At 54.9% G+C, this 15,497-nt stretch overlaps 13 non-coding genes and 1 pseudogene across 13 annotated transcripts in view; all 14 read left to right on the top strand.

Moving 5' to 3' along the window:
* Nucleotides 1-974: 974 nt before the first annotated feature.
* LOC133106364 (U2 spliceosomal RNA) lies at nt 975-1,147 on the top strand (annotated as a pseudogene).
* A 344-nt stretch (nt 1,148-1,491) lies between these two features.
* On the top strand, nt 1,492-1,608 carry LOC133106000 (U5 spliceosomal RNA). Its single transcript, XR_009704181.1, has one exon. It is a non-coding gene; the product is annotated as a U5 spliceosomal RNA (small nuclear RNA).
* Nucleotides 1,609-2,040: 432 nt separating this feature from the next.
* Nucleotides 2,041-2,231, top strand: LOC133106217 (U2 spliceosomal RNA). The gene has a single exon (XR_009704386.1). It is a non-coding gene; the product is annotated as a U2 spliceosomal RNA (small nuclear RNA).
* Nucleotides 2,232-9,595: 7,364 nt separating this feature from the next.
* Nucleotides 9,596-9,786, top strand: LOC133106216 (U2 spliceosomal RNA). The gene has a single exon (XR_009704385.1). It is a non-coding gene; the product is annotated as a U2 spliceosomal RNA (small nuclear RNA).
* Nucleotides 9,787-10,130: 344 nt separating this feature from the next.
* Nucleotides 10,131-10,247, top strand: LOC133105999 (U5 spliceosomal RNA). Its single transcript, XR_009704180.1, has one exon. It is a non-coding gene; the product is annotated as a U5 spliceosomal RNA (small nuclear RNA).
* A 432-nt stretch (nt 10,248-10,679) lies between these two features.
* LOC133106215 (U2 spliceosomal RNA) lies at nt 10,680-10,870 on the top strand. The gene has a single exon (XR_009704384.1). It is a non-coding gene; the product is annotated as a U2 spliceosomal RNA (small nuclear RNA).
* A 344-nt stretch (nt 10,871-11,214) lies between these two features.
* On the top strand, nt 11,215-11,331 carry LOC133105998 (U5 spliceosomal RNA). Its single transcript, XR_009704179.1, has one exon. It is a non-coding gene; the product is annotated as a U5 spliceosomal RNA (small nuclear RNA).
* A 432-nt stretch (nt 11,332-11,763) lies between these two features.
* Nucleotides 11,764-11,954, top strand: LOC133106214 (U2 spliceosomal RNA). The gene has a single exon (XR_009704383.1). It is a non-coding gene; the product is annotated as a U2 spliceosomal RNA (small nuclear RNA).
* Nucleotides 11,955-12,298: 344 nt separating this feature from the next.
* LOC133105997 (U5 spliceosomal RNA) lies at nt 12,299-12,415 on the top strand. Its single transcript, XR_009704178.1, has one exon. It is a non-coding gene; the product is annotated as a U5 spliceosomal RNA (small nuclear RNA).
* A 432-nt stretch (nt 12,416-12,847) lies between these two features.
* LOC133106213 (U2 spliceosomal RNA) lies at nt 12,848-13,038 on the top strand. Its single transcript, XR_009704382.1, has one exon. It is a non-coding gene; the product is annotated as a U2 spliceosomal RNA (small nuclear RNA).
* Nucleotides 13,039-13,390: 352 nt separating this feature from the next.
* LOC133105996 (U5 spliceosomal RNA) lies at nt 13,391-13,507 on the top strand. Its single transcript, XR_009704177.1, has one exon. It is a non-coding gene; the product is annotated as a U5 spliceosomal RNA (small nuclear RNA).
* Nucleotides 13,508-13,939: 432 nt separating this feature from the next.
* On the top strand, nt 13,940-14,130 carry LOC133106212 (U2 spliceosomal RNA). Its single transcript, XR_009704381.1, has one exon. It is a non-coding gene; the product is annotated as a U2 spliceosomal RNA (small nuclear RNA).
* Nucleotides 14,131-14,474: 344 nt separating this feature from the next.
* LOC133105995 (U5 spliceosomal RNA) lies at nt 14,475-14,591 on the top strand. The gene has a single exon (XR_009704176.1). It is a non-coding gene; the product is annotated as a U5 spliceosomal RNA (small nuclear RNA).
* Nucleotides 14,592-15,445: 854 nt separating this feature from the next.
* Nucleotides 15,446-15,497, top strand: part of LOC133106533 (U2 spliceosomal RNA) — a 199-nt gene continuing 147 nt past the window's right edge. The window contains exon 1 of the small nuclear RNA XR_009704540.1: nt 15,446-15,497. This exon is cut by the window's right edge and continues 147 nt beyond it. This is a non-coding gene — a small nuclear RNA (U2 spliceosomal RNA).

The following is a 15,497-nucleotide window of genomic DNA, read 5'->3' as shown; positions in this document are numbered from 1 at the left end:
GGCCTGAAGGTAGAGGTCTTGTTCACGAAGAGTATCTACGACGCCTTGGTGGGAGATGAGGGCCACAAGTGCCGGCACCTCATGAGGATGTGGGTGGGGACGGCCATGAGGGAGCTGGTGGGGTGGGACAACAGCGGGCCGAGGGCGGAAGACATCCCGTGGTGCTACACGAGGGCAGCTCTCTTTTTAAGGTCTAATAGAGAGATTATCGCGGCACAGGGGCTGGGGGATCATCGGGCCCTCTACAAAGAGATCCTGGGCAGGAGGACAAGGGCGGTAGAGAGGGAGGTGGAAAGGAGCGGAGGGCAATGGAGGTGGTTGTCGGCCAAGTGGCTCCCAAACCGGGCGAGAGACCTGAACTGGATGGGCGGTCTGGGAAGGCTACCGGTGAGGGAGAGGATGCACAGGGCCGGCACGGCCAGGAGCCCTTTGTGCCCCAGGGGCTGTGGGAGGGAGGAGACAGGAGGGCATGCCCTGTGGGAATGCCCCTTTGCAAGGGTCTTTTGGGGGAAGGCAAATAAGGGGGTGTTTCTCCCGGTCTGGGCCACAGCGGTGGACAAGGCTGGGGTCATGAATGCAGCTGGGATGGAGAGTCGGAAGGCTGAGGAGAGGGAGGTGTTTGGCCTCCTAGTGAGCTGGGGGAAGCTGGCCCTGTGGGACAGCAGGAATCAGAAGGTCAGGAACCCCAAAAGTAGCATGACGGGGGTGCAGTGCTACAGGGGGTGGGAAAGGAGAGTAATGGTGGAGATAGGGGTGTGTGCCCAGGTAGAAGGGGAAAAAAGGGGCGAAAAGAAATGGGAAAAGGTGAAGGTCGCCTTGAGCCTATAAAAGGCAAATGTGTAAATAGTGTATATAAAAGTGTAAATAGTGGATGTATATGTGTTGTCTGTAGAAAAGATGTTGGGTCTGTACAGTGTGTGTGTTATGTGTATGTAATGTGAATATGATGTAAAAGTATATTTGTGTAAATAAAAATTTCTTATACAAAAAAAAATCTGTTCTTATCAGTTTAATATCTGATACGTCCCCTATCAGGGGACTATATATTAAACGGATTTTTGGCACAGGGAGTCGGAGAAGGAGCTTGCTCCGTCCGCTTCAAGCATCGACCCGTTATTGCAGTGCGTTCGGGAACGGTGCGCCTCTCCAAGTTTTGTGCAAAAAAAGGTTGTGTTTTGTTGCCCTGTTCTTCCCCCTTTTTGTTTGTTTGTTTGTTTGTTTGTTTGTTTGTTTATTTTGTATGTATGTAAATTGTGTTGTAAATAGGGTGAATATGTGCCCTTGTTGTAAGTGTGCTTGCCTCTGTTTTTTAGCAAAATGATGTAGTTTTCTGTGCGGGACGTAACTGTTTGTTGTCATTGCGCTGTCTCGCTTTTCCCACCTTCCCTCTCGGATTGTCTGTCCGGCCGGCTGGCGGCAGTGGCAACCCCGGGTCAGTGGGAGTGGCTGGGAAGGGGGCCGGAGGCGCCTGGTGCGCTGAAAGGTCACATTTCGCTCGGGTTTCTCTTCAGCACGCACAAATCTTTCGCCTTTTACTAAAGATTTCCGTGGAGAGGAACGCACCTGAGTTTGTGCTATTTTTGGATGCTCCGTCCACAGGGCGGGGCAACTTCGAACGGTTTAAGGACAGACGGCAATGTGCGACAGGTATGCGGGTTGCTTGCGAGTCGCCGACTTGCTCGTTTCTGGCTTATCGCCTGCTTGCCGCGTGCGATCGATGCCCCGCTCGCTAAATAGCTTTGGTCGCTGCCTAGAGAGCGGCTATTCAGTAAGTAACTCGGTAGTCAGTACGTAACAGCGTACTCGGTATGTGTCGAGTGTTTTTGGCGGCTGTGCCTGCCAGTGGAGGACAGTGGATCTTGGTGGGAGGAGCCAGCTGAGTCCGGTCGTTACGGTAGCTCGCCGACCGGCCAGTCAGTGCGTGCGCAGGGTTCTTGGGAAGGCGGGGAGGGGGGCCGGCCCCTGGGCCAGGTGGCGTCTGCCCCGAGCGCGGTCCGGGGCCACCGGGAGGGCGCCGTCGGCAGGGGCCAGTTTGCGGTTATCGCTTCTCGGCCTTTTGGCTAAGATCAAGTGTAGTATCTGTTCTTATCAGTTTAATATCTGATACGTCCCCTATCAGGGGACTATATATTAAACGGATTTTTGGCACAGGGAGTCGGAGAAGGAGCTTGCTCCGTCCGCTTCAAGCATCGACCCGTTATTGCAGTGCGTTCGGGAACGGTGCGCCTCTCCAAGTTTTGTGCAAAAAAAGGTTGTGTTTTGTTGCCCTGTTCTTCCCCCTTTTTGTTTGTTTGTTTGTTTGTTTGTTTGTTTGTTTGTTTATTTTGTATGTATGTAAATTGTGTTGTAAATAGGGTGAATATGTGCCCTTGTTGTAAGTGTGCTTGCCTCTGTTTTTTAGCAAAATGATGTAGTTTTCTGTGCGGGACGTAACTGTTTGTTGTCATTGCGCTGTCTCGCTTTTCCCACCTTCCCTCTCGGATTGTCTGTCCGGCCGGCTGGCGGCAGTGGCAACCCCGGGTCAGTGGGAGTGGCTGGGAAGGGGGCCGGAGGCGCCTGGTGCGCTGAAAGGTCACATTTCGCTCGGGTTTCTCTTCAGCACGAATTAACCTGTTGCCTACCACTGGCTTGCTAGTGGTAGACAAGGGGTTTTCGGCTGTTCTCGAGAGGCTTCTCAGAGCTTGTGTCCCTTCTCTCTCTCCCTTTTTCCTCCCTTTCTTGGCTCCTTCGCCCCCCTCTTTTTTCCACCTGGTTTTTCCTCCTAACCTGACGGGCTGCGAATTCCGTTCCCAGTACGTGGCTTGACCGCGGCTGGTGCGGGCTCGCAGTTCACGGACCACCCCCGGAACAGCTGTACCTGGAGCGAGGAGAGAGTACCAGTGGCTTGACCGCGGCCCTCTCTGACCTCCAGGTACCCCAGGGCCTGTTGGGAGGAACCAACCAGGTGGCTGGAGAGAAGGAGCGAGGGAGCTGATCCAGGAACTGCGGAGGGAGCTGCCGTTGCCAGAGCCTGCCACCAGAGGGAGCCGGACCCGGAGGAGCCTCGAGGATCCAGAGAGCCAGCCAGGAAGCCCGGGACTCCACCATCCTTTCCTGGACTGAGGCGGCGACGAGGATCCTCGAGAGCCAGCCAGCGGAGGCAGAGACTCGCCTGGAGGCCACCCTGCCAGAAGACTCCCGCCATCCGGAGGACGAGCTCCACTGCTGCAGAACGCTTTTCTGCCGGAAGCCAGAGGCGAGTACAAGAGCTGCCCGGAGAGAACGCCCGGAAGGGCTGCTCTCCGGGCCTGTACCAGCCTTGCTGGGCCTTCGCCGGTTGCTCTCTCTGCCTCTGGTTTTTCAGGCCCTGCAGCAGATCCAGCGGAACCCCTCCGGAGGACGAGGCGTGCGGAGCAGGCAGAAAGGGGGATCCGTGGACCTCCCCCCAGAAGACGGCGGCGCCCTTTGGATCCGGACCTGCTCACTGTGTACCGGACCAACGCTTGGCGCTCCCCACCGGAAGGGAGGTTCACTAGCGGCAGGGGAGCTGAACCATCGGCCCCCCTTGCATGTTCGGTCCCCCTGGGACAGGCCATCAACCTCAGGCGTTTCTCTGTTCTCTGCCTACAGCTGGACTCCGGCCCCCAGCAGGAATGGCGACGGCGGCTCAGCCAGGTGTGCGGCGCCACAATGCCGTCCGGCTAACCCTCCTGAACAGCGGAGAGGGGGGCAGCAGCGACAGGGTAGGCCCCCTGGTGGAGCACGGGGTGAATGGCGCAGCTGTGGAGGGCGCCACCGAGCCAGCGTCCACTAGGGGGGGAACCAATGCTGCTGCCCCAACAGCCAACAGCCAGAGGAGAGTGACAGGTATGACCCGCCTGGAGTTTAGCCGGGCAGTGCTTCAGCGAGCCATGGGCTTCGTGCCAGGCAACCTGAACTGCCTGGTGAAGGTTCCAGGTAACGCTGACATTTTTGAAATTAGCTTTAAAAACGCTAATGTCCTGGAGAGGTTCTGGAACCTCTATAGAGAGGGGAAGGACAGGTCTCCCCTTAACAACTTTCAAGTTGAGCCCCTGTCCGACACGGAAAGCAAAGTGGTCACTGTGCAGTTTTTTAATGAAACTGTACAGGACCACGATGTGAGTACGTGGTTGGGCAGGTATGGCCAAGTTAAATCTGAAGCCAGGAGGGTCCTGGATGAGGATGGAGTCTGGACCGGGGCCAGGAAATGGCTGGTCCAGCTCAAGCCTGACCCCTCTGCAGTGGGGGGGGTATGTCACATCCCCAGCACTATCACGCTGGGGAGACACCGGGGCGTGGTGTTTTATTACGGCATGCCCAAGCTGTGCAGGAACTGTGGCGAGTTAGGTCACTTGGCCGCAGCCTGCACAGTGGTCAAGTGCAAGTCGTGTGGCGGCGAGCACGAGACCAGGGCGTGCCGTGACCCGAGGCCCTGTAATCTTTGCGGGGTGAGGGGGCATCTATTCCGGGATTGCCCCCTCTCGTACGCGAACAGGGCCCGGAGCACCGCGCCCCCACCACCGTCAATGACTGCCCCCCCTCCCCCACCCCACCCTACCCCCACACCACGCATTAGAGCACCCACTCCCCCTTTGCCCCAGCCTGACAGCCTAACCCCCACAACACAAACACTGCTAACCCTTCCCTGCAGCACAACACCGGCAATCCCCACCTCAACAGCACCCCCTGTTACCCAACCCTCTGTCATCACAGTAAAAGAGGAGCCTGACTCTGACACCCCCATTGTGGTGGAGGGGTCAGACTCCTCATCTGCAGAATCAGACTCAAATTCCATTACCCCGTGGCAAAAACCTAAACGGAAAGGGAAAAGAATTCGATCACCCACAACAGCTAAACCGCAAAATACACCCAGCCAGCCTCCAAACCCAGCAATAACACGCCAACCGATCAACGCCAAAAGACAAACAGTACAATCAAACAAAAAACCGGTACACAGTTCCAAATCTTTCGCCAGGCCCAATACCCTTCCCAAACCTCCCACCCATCCACTAAAATCAGTACATTACAAGGAAAACCTACAAAACATCGGCACACTTCACCCCCACTCTATTAGGGACCAGCCAGCCCCCGGTCCGGACTCTCAAAGGGAGGCGACAACATCCCCCTCCTCCCAGGCCCTCCTAGGCCCTGGGGGGAGGCCTGGGGCAAAAACAACCACCCCCACCTCTCCAGGACGGAACCTCCCAGGCAGTCAGGAGGGGAGACCCATGGGAGAACATGGTCAGGGGGTGAGTAGGCGCCACAATAACCCGGATACAATTTTCAACACAATAAATCAAATTTGTCAGAATATGGCTAACAGCCATACTGGATCACCAGACACCCAAAAACAATAAAATATCATGGCATACAACTTTACACTTACCACACTTAACACCCGAAGTATCAGACACCCCGACAAACGCACCACCGTTTTCTCCATTCTATCACAGATCCCCTCAGACGTCGTCCTGCTCCAGGAATGTGGGATTCCGTTTCGGGAGTGGGATGGCGTTCTGGGGGAGGAATGGAGAATGGGAGACTCTCTCTGGTCTGGCTCAAACATCGCCAGAGCTGATGGGGTCGGCACGTTGATGAAAAATCCCTATGCAAAAATAACAGCACACAGCATTGTGGAGAGTGGGCGAATCCTCGTCACCGATCTCGAGGTCGGGGGTTCCCCACTCAGGGTCATCAACGTGTACGGTCCCACCAGCGTGGCCGAGAGAGTCTCCCTATTCACTAAACTACCACCACTGTTACACTGCACGATGCCCGTCGTCGTAGGGGGAGATTTCAACTGTGTTTTAAGAGATGAGGACCGCAGCAAACCAAGGCCGGATCGCTCCGGCACCCTGCTGCGGTCCCTCATCGAGGATTTCTCCCTCTGCGACGCCGGGGGCGCCTCTCCTCCCCAACACACTTTTGTGAACTCCTCTGGCTCCTCCTCATCCAGAATTGACATGTTTCTGCTCTCCCCAGGCCTGAGGGTGCACAGCTATTCCACCAAGGCGGTGCACTTCTCGGACCACCACATGGTAACCGTGTCCCTGGTCTGGGAGAAATCTATAACCGTGGGTAAGGGGCTCTGGCGGATGAATATCAGCCATCTCCAAGACCCCCAGGTGCGTCTCTCCTTCTCGAGAAGATACCTGGAGTGGGTGAGTCTGAAACATCTCTTTGACTCCCCGGTGGAGTGGTGGGAGATGGTGAAGGAGCGAGTGCGGGGCTACTTCCGGGCAGTCGGGCGGAGGAAGGCGAAGGAAGGGAGGGCAGTTTTTGAACGCCACAATGCTGCCCTCCAAAGACTAAGCCTCCTCCAGTCCCGAGGCCTGGATGTTGGCAGCGAAATCGCACAAGCTCGGCAGAGCCTCACCACCCTCTACCGGGAAGAGCGGAAGAAACAGACCTTCCGCTCCAAACTCCAGGGCCTCCAGGAGGATGAGAAGTGCACGCGGTTCTTCTTCCGCAGGGCACGAACCAAGACGAATAACATCTTGTCTCTCTATAACAGCAGAGGTGTGGTGGTGTCTGAAGAGGCGGAGGTCCGGGAGGTGGCCAGGGAGTTCTACGAGGGCCTTTACAGTGAGAGGCCCTCAGACGGGGCTCTCATGGACACCTTCCTGGGCTGCCTGGACAGACGCCTGGGAGATGAGCAGATGGAGGCGGAGTTGAGCACTGAGGAGCTCACCAGGGCCGTGCACTCCCTGAATACACATAAAGCTCCGGGCCCTGACGGAATCCCAGCTGAGTTTTACCAGGCTCACTGGGATCTCCTGAAGGGGGACGTGGCGGAAGTGTTCAGGGCTGCGTACAGGGAGGGGCGGTTAGGCGCCTCACTGAGACAGAGCTCAGTAGCTCTTGTCCCAAAGAAGGGGGACCTGAAGGACCTCCGCAACTGGCGGCCGATCAACCTCCTCTCAGTCGATTATAAGATCATGGCGAAGGCGCTGATGGGGAGGTTCCAAGGCCTGATAACATCGGTGATCGGACCGGACCAGACCTGCAGCGTGCAGGGGAGGTCCATAAATGACAACCTGCTCCTCGCGAGGGATCTAATCATCCACTCCGGGGAGCGGAGGTCCCCCTTGTGCCTTCTCAGTCTTGATCAAGAGAAGGCATTTGACCGGGTGAGTCATGTGTGCTTGGAGAGAGTGCTAGAGAAAATGAACATTCCTGGCCCCCTCCTGCGCTGGACAAAAATCATTCTGACAGACATAACGGGCAGAGTGGTTGTCAATCGACAGCCCTCTGCCCCGTTTGATGTCAGGTCTGGCGTCAGGCAGGGGTGCCCTCTAGCATCTCTCCTGTACGTCATCTACCTGGAACCGTTCCTCCAGGCCATCAGGGCCAATCCAGGGGTGGGGGGCTATCCACTCCCTGGAGCGGGGGGGGAACGGCTAAAGGTGATGGCGTACATGGACGACATTGCCATCGTCGCCACAGATAGTCGTTCTATCGCTTGTGCCACCAAGGTGTTGGACGACTTCTGTGTGGCCACTGGCGCCCTGGTCAACAGGGACAAGAGTGAACTGTTTCTGTCTCCACATTGGAGTGAGGAGCTGACCGTTTCCTTCCCTGTGCGTAGGAATACCATCAAGCTCCTGGGGGTGACCTTCCAGGCTGACGGAGGAGGGAGAACCAGCTGGGAGGGAGCCCTCCGCCACGTCCAAAATAAAATCAGGAGCTGGAGTGCACGGCCCTTGACCATGGCGGGTAAGATCCTTGTCCTGAAGGCAATTGTCCTACCCATTCTGCTCTATGTGGGGAGGGTGTTTCCCCCAGACAAAGCCACCGGGAAGCTAATCACCCGGATGGCTTTCCGCTTTGTCTGGGGGAGCACCATGGAAAAACTTAAACGCGTCACCCTCCTCAAAGAGGAGCGGAATGGGGGGCGGGGGGTCCCAGACATTGTGAACATCATTATGGTGCAGGGTCTGGCCACCCTTGTCCAGAATGCAGGGAAGGTGGGTAAGGCCTCTGGTACCTTTGCCAGGTACTATGCCACCCCCTTCCTTAGAGCAATGGGCTTGGGTGTGCTGGACCTCACCATACCCTACAGCTGGGACCCCCCCTATGTCTACCGAGCCCTGAAGGACTTTGCCTACAGGACGGGTCTGCCCAGGGCTGGCCTAACCTCGTGGAGCTATAAAATGATTATGGCTCATTTAAGATCTGGCCAAACAGTAACGCTCCCGAGGGGGGGGCCAGACCTGGACCCGCAAGTCATCTGGGCAAATGTGACACACAAGTGTCTCACAAACAAACAAAAAGACATTGCCTGGATGACAGCCCATAGGTGTCTCCCCACTAGAACATTTATGTATCGCCGGCACTTAGCCCTGACTGAACGCTGCCCCCACGGATGCACTGACTCAGAACACATTCACCACCTGTTCTGGGAGTGCTCCGTGGCCAGGCGGGTCTGGGGCCTTGTTTGTTCCTCTGTCTCCCTAAGCAGGTTCCTGCCGAGGTCCTCCCTGATGGCTGAGGGCATCCTCTACGGTCCGCCGGGGGGATGCAAGACCACCGTGCTCCAGCGTCAGTGGAGGATCATCAACACAGTGAAGCAGGTCCTGTGGGAGACGAGGAACATCAAGGTCTACCAGAAAACATCTGTAGACCTGATCACTCTCCGGAGGAGGATCCAAAACCTCCTCCAGGACGGCATTCTGGTGGACATCCGCACTAACAAGAACCTGGCGAGAGAGAAGTGGGGGGTGGACCACTGGAAAGAATTCATCATATAGTCCACCCCCCCAAGGGACACAGAAGGGACACAGAAGCCTCTCGGGATAACCAAACCTGAGCGGAATGGACTCTTTCTTTACTATTCTTCTCGTCTTTTAATTCACTTTAGTTTCTTTATTGTTGAAATTGATTTTGTTAAGTTCTGTAAGGTCTCTTTGGAATATTTTGTAATCACTCTCTCTTTAAGTTTGTTTTCATTCCTTTGATGTCTTTGTTTCATTAGTTTAAGTTCTTGATTAAATGATTATTTTGTGTTAATTAGTGTGTTTTAAAAAAAAAAAAAGAAAAAGAATTTTAAAATGTAAAGAAATGTAAAAAAACCAATAAAACCACATTTTACTAAAGATTTCCGTGGAGAGGAACGCACCTGAGTTTGTGCTATTTTTGGATGCTCCGTCCACAGGGCGGGGCAACTTCGAACGGTTTAAGGACAGACGGCAATGTGCGACAGGTATGCGGGTTGCTTGCGAGTCGCCGACTTGCTCGTTTCTGGCTTATCGCCTGCTTGCCGCGTGCGATCGATGCCCCGCTCGCTAAATAGCTTTGGTCGCTGCCTAGAGAGCGGCTATTCAGTAAGTAACTCGGTAGTCAGTACGTAACAGCGTACTCGGTATGTGTCGAGTGTTTTTGGCGGCTGTGCCTGCCAGTGGAGGACAGTGGATCTTGGTGGGAGGAGCCAGCTGAGTCCGGTCGTTACGGTAGCTCGCCGACCGGCCAGTCAGTGCGTGCGCAGGGTTCTTGGGAAGGCGGGGAGGGGGGCCGGCCCCTGGGCCAGGTGGCGTCTGCCCCGAGCGCGGTCCGGGGCCACCGGGAGGGCGCCGTCGGCAGGGGCCAGTTTGCGGTTATCGCTTCTCGGCCTTTTGGCTAAGATCAAGTGTAGTATCTGTTCTTATCAGTTTAATATCTGATACGTCCCCTATCAGGGGACTATATATTAAACGGATTTTTGGCACAGGGAGTCGGAGAAGGAGCTTGCTCCGTCCGCTTCAAGCATCGACCCGTTATTGCAGTGCGTTCGGGAACGGTGCGCCTCTCCAAGTTTTGTGCAAAAAAAGGTTGTGTTTTGTTGCCCTGTTCTTCCCCCTTTTTGTTTGTTTGTTTGTTTGTTTGTTTGTTTGTTTATTTTGTATGTATGTAAATTGTGTTGTAAATAGGGTGAATATGTGCCCTTGTTGTAAGTGTGCTTGCCTCTGTTTTTTAGCAAAATGATGTAGTTTTCTGTGCGGGACGTAACTGTTTGTTGTCATTGCGCTGTCTCGCTTTTCCCACCTTCCCTCTCGGATTGTCTGTCCGGCCGGCTGGCGGCAGTGGCAACCCCGGGTCAGTGGGAGTGGCTGGGAAGGGGGCCGGAGGCGCCTGGTGCGCTGAAAGGTCACATTTCGCTCGGGTTTCTCTTCAGCACGCACAAATCTTTCGCCTTTTACTAAAGATTTCCGTGGAGAGGAACGCACCTGAGTTTGTGCTATTTTTGGATGCTCCGTCCACAGGGCGGGGCAACTTCGAACGGTTTAAGGACAGACGGCAATGTGCGACAGGTATGCGGGTTGCTTGCGAGTCGCCGACTTGCTCGTTTCTGGCTTATCGCCTGCTTGCCGCGTGCGATCGATGCCCCGCTCGCTAAATAGCTTTGGTCGCTGCCTAGAGAGCGGCTATTCAGTAAGTAACTCGGTAGTCAGTACGTAACAGCGTACTCGGTATGTGTCGAGTGTTTTTGGCGGCTGTGCCTGCCAGTGGAGGACAGTGGATCTTGGTGGGAGGAGCCAGCTGAGTCCGGTCGTTACGGTAGCTCGCCGACCGGCCAGTCAGTGCGTGCGCAGGGTTCTTGGGAAGGCGGGGAGGGGGGCCGGCCCCTGGGCCAGGTGGCGTCTGCCCCGAGCGCGGTCCGGGGCCACCGGGAGGGCGCCGTCGGCAGGGGCCAGTTTGCGGTTATCGCTTCTCGGCCTTTTGGCTAAGATCAAGTGTAGTATCTGTTCTTATCAGTTTAATATCTGATACGTCCCCTATCAGGGGACTATATATTAAACGGATTTTTGGCACAGGGAGTCGGAGAAGGAGCTTGCTCCGTCCGCTTCAAGCATCGACCCGTTATTGCAGTGCGTTCGGGAACGGTGCGCCTCTCCAAGTTTTGTGCAAAAAAAGGTTGTGTTTTGTTGCCCTGTTCTTCCCCCTTTTTGTTTGTTTGTTTGTTTGTTTGTTTGTTTGTTTATTTTGTATGTATGTAAATTGTGTTGTAAATAGGGTGAATATGTGCCCTTGTTGTAAGTGTGCTTGCCTCTGTTTTTTAGCAAAATGATGTAGTTTTCTGTGCGGGACGTAACTGTTTGTTGTCATTGCGCTGTCTCGCTTTTCCCACCTTCCCTCTCGGATTGTCTGTCCGGCCGGCTGGCGGCAGTGGCAACCCCGGGTCAGTGGGAGTGGCTGGGAAGGGGGCCGGAGGCGCCTGGTGCGCTGAAAGGTCACATTTCGCTCGGGTTTCTCTTCAGCACGCACAAATCTTTCGCCTTTTACTAAAGATTTCCGTGGAGAGGAACGCACCTGAGTTTGTGCTATTTTTGGATGCTCCGTCCACAGGGCGGGGCAACTTCGAACGGTTTAAGGACAGACGGCAATGTGCGACAGGTATGCGGGTTGCTTGCGAGTCGCCGACTTGCTCGTTTCTGGCTTATCGCCTGCTTGCCGCGTGCGATCGATGCCCCGCTCGCTAAATAGCTTTGGTCGCTGCCTAGAGAGCGGCTATTCAGTAAGTAACTCGGTAGTCAGTACGTAACAGCGTACTCGGTATGTGTCGAGTGTTTTTGGCGGCTGTGCCTGCCAGTGGAGGACAGTGGATCTTGGTGGGAGGAGCCAGCTGAGTCCGGTCGTTACGGTAGCTCGCCGACCGGCCAGTCAGTGCGTGCGCAGGGTTCTTGGGAAGGCGGGGAGGGGGGCCGGCCCCTGGGCCAGGTGGCGTCTGCCCCGAGCGCGGTCCGGGGCCACCGGGAGGGCGCCGTCGGCAGGGGCCAGTTTGCGGTTATCGCTTCTCGGCCTTTTGGCTAAGATCAAGTGTAGTATCTGTTCTTATCAGTTTAATATCTGATACGTCCCCTATCAGGGGACTATATATTAAACGGATTTTTGGCACAGGGAGTCGGAGAAGGAGCTTGCTCCGTCCGCTTCAAGCATCGACCCGTTATTGCAGTGCGTTCGGGAACGGTGCGCCTCTCCAAGTTTTGTGCAAAAAAAGGTTGTGTTTTGTTGCCCTGTTCTTCCCCCTTTTTGTTTGTTTGTTTGTTTGTTTGTTTGTTTGTTTATTTTGTATGTATGTAAATTGTGTTGTAAATAGGGTGAATATGTGCCCTTGTTGTAAGTGTGCTTGCCTCTGTTTTTTAGCAAAATGATGTAGTTTTCTGTGCGGGACGTAACTGTTTGTTGTCATTGCGCTGTCTCGCTTTTCCCACCTTCCCTCTCGGATTGTCTGTCCGGCCGGCTGGCGGCAGTGGCAACCCCGGGTCAGTGGGAGTGGCTGGGAAGGGGGCCGGAGGCGCCTGGTGCGCTGAAAGGTCACATTTCGCTCGGGTTTCTCTTCAGCACGCACAAATCTTTCGCCTTTTACTAAAGATTTCCGTGGAGAGGAACGCACCTGAGTTTGTGCTATTTTTGGATGCTCCGTCCACAGGGCGGGGCAACTTCGAACGGTTTAAGGACAGACGGCAATGTGCGACAGGTATGCGGGTTGCTTGCGAGTCGCCGACTTGCTCGTTTCTGGCTTATCGCCTGCTTGCCGCGTGCGATCGATGCCCCGCTCGCTAAATAGCTTTGGTCGCTGCCTAGAGAGCGGCTATTCAGTAAGTAACTCGGTAGTCAGTACGTAACAGCGTACTCGGTATGTGTCGAGTGTTTTTGGCGGCTGTGCCTGCCAGTGGAGGACAGTGGATCTTGGTGGGAGGAGCCAGCTGAGTCCGGTCGTTACGGTAGCTCGCCGACCGGCCAGTCAGTGCGTGCGCAGGGTTCTTGGGAAGGCGGGGAGGGGGGCCGGCCCCTGGGCCAGGTGGCGTCTGCCCCGAGCGCGGTCCGGGGCCACCGGGAGGGCGCCGTCGGCAGGGGCCAGTTTGCGGTTATCGCTTCTCGGCCTTTTGGCTAAGATCAAGTGTAGTATCTGTTCTTATCAGTTTAATATCTGATACGTCCCCTATCAGGGGACTATATATTAAACGGATTTTTGGCACAGGGAGTCGGAGAAGGAGCTTGCTCCGTCCGCTTCAAGCATCGACCCGTTATTGCAGTGCGTTCGGGAACGGTGCGCCTCTCCAAGTTTTGTGCAAAAAAAGGTTGTGTTTTGTTGCCCTGTTCTTCCCCCTTTTTGTTTGTTTGTTTGTTTGTTTGTTTGTTTGTTTGTTTGTTTATTTTGTATGTATGTAAATTGTGTTGTAAATAGGGTGAATATGTGCCCTTGTTGTAAGTGTGCTTGCCTCTGTTTTTTAGCAAAATGATGTAGTTTTCTGTGCGGGACGTAACTGTTTGTTGTCATTGCGCTGTCTCGCTTTTCCCACCTTCCCTCTCGGATTGTCTGTCCGGCCGGCTGGCGGCAGTGGCAACCCCGGGTCAGTGGGAGTGGCTGGGAAGGGGGCCGGAGGCGCCTGGTGCGCTGAAAGGTCACATTTCGCTCGGGTTTCTCTTCAGCACGCACAAATCTTTCGCCTTTTACTAAAGATTTCCGTGGAGAGGAACGCACCTGAGTTTGTGCTATTTTTGGATGCTCCGTCCACAGGGCGGGGCAACTTCGAACGGTTTAAGGACAGACGGCAATGTGCGACAGGTATGCGGGTTGCTTGCGAGTCGCCGACTTGCTCGTTTCTGGCTTATCGCCTGCTTGCCGCGTGCGATCGATGCCCCGCTCGCTAAATAGCTTTGGTCGCTGCCTAGAGAGCGGCTATTCAGTAAGTAACTCGGTAGTCAGTACGTAACAGCGTACTCGGTATGTGTCGAGTGTTTTTGGCGGCTGTGCCTGCCAGTGGAGGACAGTGGATCTTGGTGGGAGGAGCCAGCTGAGTCCGGTCGTTACGGTAGCTCGCCGACCGGCCAGTCAGTGCGTGCGCAGGGTTCTTGGGAAGGCGGGGAGGGGGGCCGGCCCCTGGGCCAGGTGGCGTCTGCCCCGAGCGCGGTCCGGGGCCACCGGGAGGGCGCCGTCGGCAGGGGCCAGTTTGCGGTTATCGCTTCTCGGCCTTTTGGCTAAGATCAAGTGTAGTATCTGTTCTTATCAGTTTAATATCTGATACGTCCCCTATCAGGGGACTATATATTAAACGGATTTTTGGCACAGGGAGTCGGAGAAGGAGCTTGCTCCGTCCGCTTCAAGCATCGACCCGTTATTGCAGTGCGTTCGGGAACGGTGCGCCTCTCCAAGTTTTGTGCAAAAAAAGGTTGTGTTTTGTTGCCCTGTTCTTCCCCCTTTTTGTTTGTTTGTTTGTTTGTTTGTTTGTTTGTTTATTTTGTATGTATGTAAATTGTGTTGTAAATAGGGTGAATATGTGCCCTTGTTGTAAGTGTGCTTGCCTCTGTTTTTTAGCAAAATGATGTAGTTTTCTGTGCGGGACGTAACTGTTTGTTGTCATTGCGCTGTCTCGCTTTTCCCACCTTCCCTCTCGGATTGTCTGTCCGGCCGGCTGGCGGCAGTGGCAACCCCGGGTCAGTGGGAGTGGCTGGGAAGGGGGCCGGAGGCGCCTGGTGCGCTGAAAGGTCACATTTCGCTCGGGTTTCTCTTCAGCACGCACAAATCTTTCGCCTTTTACTAAAGATTTCCGTGGAGAGGAACGCACCTGAGTTTGTGCTATTTTTGGATGCTCCGTCCACAGGGCGGGGCAACTTCGAACGGTTTAAGGACAGACGGCAATGTGCGACAGGTATGCGGGTTGCTTGCGAGTCGCCGACTTGCTCGTTTCTGGCTTATCGCCTGCTTGCCGCGTGCGATCGATGCCCCGCTCGCTAAATAGCTTTGGTCGCTGCCTAGAGAGCGGCTATTCAGTAAGTAACTCGGTAGTCAGTACGTAACAGCGTACTCGGTATGTGTCGAGTGTTTTTGGCGGCTGTGCCTGCCAGTGGAGGACAGTGGATCTTGGTGGGAGGAGCCAGCTGAGTCCGGTCGTTACGGTAGCTCGCCGACCGGCCAGTCAGTGCGTGCGCAGGGTTCTTGGGAAGGCGGGGAGGGGGGCCGGCCCCTGGGCCAGGTGGCGTCTGCCCCGAGCGCGGTCCGGGGCCACCGGGAGGGCGCCGTCGGCAGGGGCCAGTTTGCGGTTATCGCTTCTCGGCCTTTTGGCTAAGATCAAGGGTAAGAGCCATGATGGTTCATGGTTCCCCTTGGGTCTCTGCCTTAGGCCTGGAGCTTGCCAGATCGGCTCTCAAGCCAGGCTTCGGCCTGGTGGTGAGGAGCGATCGGGGGGTTTTATTTTTTTCCCTCCTTATTGTATAGTTAGGACCCTACGGGGCTAGAGTAATACCCTACGGGGTTTGAGTTGTACCCTACGGGGTTTGAGTGAATACCCTACGGGGTTTATCGGATTGGTTTTATGGCTAAACGGGAATTTGGATTTGGACGGGGATTGATTTGGAGAGTGATTTGGATATGGTTGCGATTGTATATATGTATATAAGGAGTAGTTTAGAGGAGATTTAGTAAAAAAATAGGTAAAACTCTGAGCCAACGCTAAGGCCTTGACTCAGAGCTTCACCACAAAAAAAAAAAAAAAAAAAAAAAAAAAAAAAAATCTGTT

This window comes from Conger conger, chromosome 12 (genome assembly GCF_963514075.1).
Source record: "Conger conger chromosome 12, fConCon1.1, whole genome shotgun sequence".
In the NCBI taxonomy this organism is placed as follows: domain Eukaryota; kingdom Metazoa; phylum Chordata; class Actinopteri; order Anguilliformes; family Congridae; genus Conger; species Conger conger.
This window is presented reverse-complemented; position numbering and strand designations above follow the sequence as displayed.